At 37.5% G+C, this 6,926-nt stretch overlaps 1 long non-coding RNA gene across 1 annotated transcript in view; it reads right to left on the minus strand.

Annotated features, from left to right (window-relative positions):
- Window positions 1–6,390: 6,390 nt before the first annotated feature.
- LOC115279421 overlaps window positions 6,391–6,926 on the minus strand; it is a 40,585-nt gene continuing 40,049 nt past the window's right edge. Inside the window, exon 3 of the long non-coding RNA XR_003903438.1 lies at window positions 6,391–6,585. This is a non-coding gene — a long non-coding RNA (uncharacterized LOC115279421). The remainder of the gene's footprint in view (window positions 6,586–6,926) is intronic.

The following is a 6,926-nucleotide window of genomic DNA, read 5'->3' on the forward strand; positions in this document are numbered from 1 at the left end:
ATAAAAACTCCTTTGCTTTCAGCACTTCCTTGCTGAATTTAATGCACTCCAAGACGCGAACCCCTTGAGTTCAGTTACACAATTACCTTGAAAACACAGTGGATCATATTGACTGTGATCCAATAAAGACCGTTGGGAAGATGAGCACACTTAAATCAGTTCCAAACTGTCAATTCAGTCATGTGAACTCACAGTTCAGAAAGCGCGGGAAAATAGCAGCAAGAATATCTTTCTAAGCTTTGCCCTTCTTGTAGTCCTTTTCAATATTTGGCAAATATTTGTATATTAACTATTCTTTTGCTTGTTTTGATGAATCTATAAACCCATTAGGTTGAACATGAAATTATAGTAATCATGTTTTAAAAGCTTTTTGTATCTTCTGACTTCATAAAAATCTTGCAGGACCTGCAGAGACTGCTTCTACTGGGGCTAGCCAATTCTTAGAGAGAACAAAAGACTTGCCCTAGACCGGTGCCTTTCATATGCAAACCAATCTATCTCCAATCTATCTTCTTAACCACTTCCCAAAGCCAGAATTGTCTGGAACTCATCCCCATAAGAGACTACAGGAGGTCACCTGATAGCCCCAAGCCTAACAGGACTATTCAGATGAGCCGGTCTTCCACTCTGCATAAGAAATAAATACACGCATAAATGTGTGTACATATATGCATGCTATGAAGCTGAGCTGGCCCATATTTTATTTTAAAATTGGGGAGAATGTAGCTATATTGTCAAAAAAGGAAAAAGAGTAGAAAGTACAAATAAATTTGACCTGTAAAATTAGTATTTTTGAATAATACACTAAGAATAGCAGAGGTTATTAAAACGTATTTGCACAGAACTTTAATGTTTTCCAAGCTACTGGGAAAAGGCAAAAGAAACTAAATGCTATTGGTAAAGGTCAAACCTAGAAGAGAAAGTATAAAGGTCGAAAAGTTGTATTTGTGTTTTATGTTAGAATGGTTTATCATCAAGGAATCTCAAATCAATAGGAACCACATCTTTGATATGAATGTACGAAACCACCGAACTACAGGAAAAGGAGTTACTGGAATTTAGTTCCCAGTTGGAAATTTCAGAGGTTGCTTGCTATGAGATTGTTCATTCATCACGGAAAGCATGAGTGAGGCTCTTAAATTTGACCAACACCATCCTAAGGCCATGTTTGTTCACACAAAGTTTATGTATGTTTTGAAATTTACCAGCCATGTTATACCTAAACTCAGACGACCATATATCCTGGCATAATTATTACTATATCTCCTCTCACTCTCAGAAGTGTGCCAGTTTGGACAAAAATTAGAACAAATTGCACATTTACCTCACTCACCCCTCTTACTGCTGGGAGTTTATGTACTGAAAAAATGTTGCCATAGAGTGTTTACCCTAAAAGACACATGGTCGGTAGGATCTCTAGACAACTGCTTACTATAAAGTTTTATTAGTTGATTAGAAATTCTGGAATTTTATGTGTCAAGGTTCTTTTAACACTTTAAGTTTATATGTCACCAATGGTCACTAAAAATTGCCATCATCAAACCTGGTTTCTTGATTTAATTGTACATAGAGTTCAGTGCCTTTGAGTGGCAATCAGATTTCGTTATCTGGAAGAAGCCTTTGAGGTATCTGTGAGCCTATAGATTTCTTGGCGAACTCTTCCTCCACAAAAGAACCATTAAAAGTGTTATGCCCAAGATTTCTTTATCTTCCCCAGAAATCAGAGATGGCCAGGGAGACCGAGTCACGCATGCAAAAGCAAAGGGCTTTATTACGGGCTTAGGCTCGCCTGGGCCTAAACTCAGGCTCACAGACTTTACCAGCACAGTGGATCCATGCTGAGAGCCCGGAACAAAGGTGGGGCAAGGCCTTTATGGGCTTGGGAAGGGGGAGCTACAGGAAATTGTGACACAGGTACAGGGGTCCAATCATTATTATACAATATTATCGACAGCTGGTTTAACCATTGACATTGCCTAGAGTATTTGTTACTTTTGGTGGTGCCCAATCACAACATTTAGAGTGTTGACCAATTACAGAGTGGACCCAGGACCCAGGACCCTCACATAGGGTGTAGCTAGCCTTCTGGGCCTGCTCTTAGAAATGTTAAGGGTGTTAGCTGGCCTTTCCTGATTGGTGTTACAAGGGTGGTCCCTCCTGCCTTGGGCAATGTGTGCCCTTCTATTGTCTAATGATTAGAGTCAGTTTGGTTCAGACCTGTGTCCTTACAATGTTATCATGTATATGTATACACACACACACACACATACACACATATATATGGGTTGCTTTGGGGGAGGTGAGGTAAGGATCAATGAGGGTGAGGCAGTTGTGACATGTGGTAGGAGGGTGTTGAAGATTCAACAGCAAGGAGAGTGGCAGAGTACAGGGTGAGAAGGTGCCTATGACTCATATGTTGAGGTTATTAAGGAGCAATAATCATGATTGGTCTTATTTTGGAAAGTGTGTGAGCACGTCATGAGTGCCCCGCTCATATTCCTCCATACTTCCTGCTTCAGTATCCAGAAGTTGCAGAGGGGGGCGCTGCCCAGGGGTAGGGCAAGCCAGAGCTACTGGGCAATAAGCACCCTGAAAACATTCCTCAACCAACAAATTAGCTTCCTTGTGTCTTGGGTAGGGTAATTCTGAGACATACATTTGTTTTTTACTTTCCCCCACAACTTCCTTGAAGGATCCAACTCCAGTGACCCCACATGGAGGTTATTTACTGCCTTCCTTCTGGTGTCACTTCCTCCCTTCCTGGTATTACTTTTTCTCTTCCCTAATGAGCCTTCCCAATAAGGGTTTGTGTTTGAATCTTTGCCTCAGTCTGCATGAAGGAGAACCCAAATTCACTAACATTTTGTCATTTGGCCAACAGGACAACTCTAAGAGGAAGGCAAAATAATATCAATGAGTTTTCAAAAAAGGAAACAGAGGCTGTGCATTTCTCAAACCCACCTAAGTAGTAAGAAGCTGAACTATTCTTTGGATGAACTAGTCTTCTGATTTCTGGCTCTGTGTTCTTTTCCTTAGGCCTTGAATCCCTATACTCAAGATGCGTTCTTGTCCACAAGGTTGATGGTTCACAGCAAGGAGGATGGAGACCGGAAAATATAAATGGATGTGTGAATACAAGTAGGTAAAGTCATGGGAATATGGCAGAGAAACAATGGCCTAGGGTCAAAAATGGAAATTATCATTGTATGAGAGTAAATCGTAATGCACAGAATTACCCAAAATAACAGATGGCCCAGCAGCACAGGACTGTTGAAAACCATGTTTCAACTATGTGATAATAGGGAAATTACCAAAAATAGAGAGGTCAATGCATTCGCTGTAGAAAGTAGATTTGATACGGAAAAAAAAAGAGAGAACAGATTGACAGGTGGTCCCTGGGGTCTAAAGGGAAAATGCAAACTGGGCAGGAATGCGGGGCCTTGTCATTCTAGTTGCTGTGGCTAGATCGGAGGCTCCTTAGGCGCTGGTAATGGCGGTGGGCCCTCCTGCCAGAAACTTCTTTCTCCAGAGTCTCACGGAGACTCTTTGAATTTACACTCAAAAATATCTTTCAAAGACCAGACTGGGGAGGGGTTTGAAATCTTTTGAGATGCATGCATAGCCATTAAGAAGATAACATTCTAACATTATAGAATTAGAGAAAATGACATTACAGCATTGAAAAGATTCCAATAGAGGTTTAATCTTCATTTTTATTCTTTGATTCCTTTTATGTTTCCTATCTCTTTCTCCCCATCCATATCTATTTGCCTAAGAATCCTGATAGCAGTTGGCTGTTGGCATTCTGACTATTTAGTTCCTTTCCCAGATTGCTGTTGTGAGCTAGCAGACACTGGCTTTCTAACCACACAGAAATCCTACTGTGCTTTATAAGATGATGGAGCAAATGTGTTCCTAAAAAAACATTATTTCTACAAATAACCATTGAAATAACATCTATATTGTCTGAATTAATCTCATTAGGGCAAACTTTTCCCTTATCTCTACTCTCTCTTTTTTTAAAATGAGATTAAAGTAACTGAGATCAATGGGATTAACTGGAAACGAATTTGTGAAATCATGCCTGGATTTCTCTCTTCATTTTCCCTCTGACTGATTGTGATACCATAAGCAAGCCATATAATAGTCTCATTAGAAGACCCTGTTGAGAAAGGCAGGAGCAGGGAACCATCTGGTGTGTAAAGTACCTGCTGGTTGAAAAAGTTATGGAGCTAAAAATAATCTCAATATGATGACTCTTTTGGAATTAGGCATGTGGACAAACAAACTGGCTATTGACCAACCCAGGAGACTGTTATTTTTCCTGTATAGATTCAGACATGATAAATCACCTTGGGAAAACCACTGCCCTGCTTAGGGGGTAGAAGATTGATAAATGTAGATTTCAAAATGATCATAAAGATGGAGGCATGATCACTAATTATCATGATTCTTCCTAACAGATTTAAATAGAGTATAGAGTACATGGGGGAAAAAAACCTAGAAACATAGAGAGGGGTGCTGGGCTGAGAACATGACTGACAATGTCGAATATGGCTGAGGATTTGGAAGATGTAGATTATCCCAGATAAATGGTAATAATAATTAGTAATAATAATACTAATAATAATATAATGCTGTATTAGTTCTAAACTTATACGGAGTATAAAAATTTTTAAGTTCATATTTTTTATCCTTCTATTACGGAAATACACAGAAAAGTTTAATTCTACATTATAAACTTCTATACTCACAACCTAGATTTCCCTATTAACATTTTATTATACTTGCTTTATTGCTTGTCTACCAAAATGTCCATCCCTCCATCATTCATCAACCCATTTGTTTTTTGATGTATTTCAAAGTAAGTTGCAGACATTAGTATAATCCCCCTAAACTCAATACTGTTTATAGTTTTTTAAGGTAAAATTTATACACGATGAAATGGGCAAATCTTAGGTTTACTTTTCTATGAATTTTGACAAATGCATACACCTATGTATCTCAAACCTCTATCCAGATATAGCACATCTCCTTCACTTTAGAAAGTTCCCTCAGGCTTGTTTCCAGTCAATCTTTGTCCTTACCCAGCCAGAGGCAGTCATAATGAGTCATTTGTATCACCATGTTAGTTTTTCCTATTCCAGAACTTCATATACATGGAAATAACACAAATATGCCCTCTTTGTGTTAAGCTTTTACTCAGCATAATGTCTTTGAGAGTGCCTTCAAGTTGTTGCATGTATTAGTAGTTTATTCCTTGTTTATTGTTGATTAGTGTTCCATTTTATGAATATACCACAGCTTGGTTATCCATTCTTCTATTGATGGATAGTTGACTGTTTCCAGGTTTTTTTTTTTTTAAGTTTTTAATGTTTTTTATTTATTTTTGAAAGACAGAGAGAGACAGCGCGAGCAGGGGAGGGTCAGAGAGAGAGGGAGACACAGAATCTGAAGCAGGCCTCAGGCTCTGAGCTAGCTGTCAGCACAGAGCCCGACGCGGGGCTTGAACCCATGAACTATGAAACCACGACCTGAGCGGAAGCTGGATGATTAACTGACTGAGCCACCCAGGCGCCCCTGTTTCCAGTTTTTGATTATCATGAATAAAGCTATATGAACATTCTTATATATTATTGGATATGCATTTTGATTTCTCTTGGGTAATAGGTAGGAGTAGAATTGGTAGGATAGGTGTACAATGACTTTTTAAAGAAACTGTAGAGTCATTTTACAAAATGGATGTTCCATTCACACTCCCACCAATAATGTATGAGTTCCAGTTGCTCCACTTCCTTACTGTGGTGTATACTGTGGCTTTAATTTGAATATTACTAACTACTAATGATGGTAAGGAGTTTTTAATGAGATTATTGATTTATAGATCTTTTCTTGCATTAAGTATCTGTTCCACTCTTTTGTCCATTTTTTCATTGGGTTGGTTATTTGTTTTTATTATTAAGTTGTAAGGGGGTCTTTACTTATCCTGAATGAGTCCTCTGACAGATATATGTTTCTTGAGGCTGTGGCTTGCTTATTCATTTTCTGAAAGTGTCTTTTAATAAGAAATTTTAAATTACGATTAAGTCTAATACATCAATTTTCTCTTTTAATGTTTCTTTTGTTTTGAATGAATTTTTCTGCTATGTTACTGTTTTGTATATATTTTTTCTAAGAAATCTTTACCTAGTCCTGAGTCACAAATATAGTCTCCTATGTTTCCTCCTGAATGTTTTATGCTTTAATTTTTACCTTTAGGTATACGATCCACCTCAAGGTAATTTTTGTGTATGGTGTGAGGTAGGACCCAAGATTTTTTTTTTTGCATATGGATATCCAGTTGTTCTAGTACCACTTAGTGAAAAGATCTTTTCAAAATTTCATTTCTTTGCTGAAAATCAAATAACCCTTTAAGTTTGGGTCTATAGTTCTTCTGTGAGTATGATATTATTTTGAAAACTGCAGATTTTGTTATGTCTTGAGGTCATGTGGTATATGTTCTCCAACTTGAGACTTCTTAAGATTGTTTTGCATATTCTAGGTCCTTTGCATTTCCATATAATTTAAGGATTCGATGGTCAATGGCTACAAAAACGAATGTTGGGAATATAATTGGATTTGTAATGAATCTTATTTATTTCTGATTGCTGAAAACGTTGGTGGGTTATTTGAGTATTTGATTTTATTTGACCACAGTTTCAATAGGAACAAAAAGAAAATAGAATATAAAATAAAGAGAGATCAAAGTGATTAAATAACCATAAACTTGGGACAATTAAAGGGTGTAGGAATGCTTTCGGTTGCATCTATAAGAGACATATTTTCTCCGAGTTTTTGCCTCGGATTTTTTTTTTTTTACTGTTTGGCGATTCTTATATATGTGTATTATATAGGGCACAAAATAAATAACATAGCTCAATCTGAAT

The sequence above is a fragment of the Suricata suricatta genome, chromosome 15, assembly GCF_006229205.1.
Source record: "Suricata suricatta isolate VVHF042 chromosome 15, meerkat_22Aug2017_6uvM2_HiC, whole genome shotgun sequence".
NCBI lineage: Eukaryota > Metazoa > Chordata > Mammalia > Carnivora > Herpestidae > Suricata > Suricata suricatta.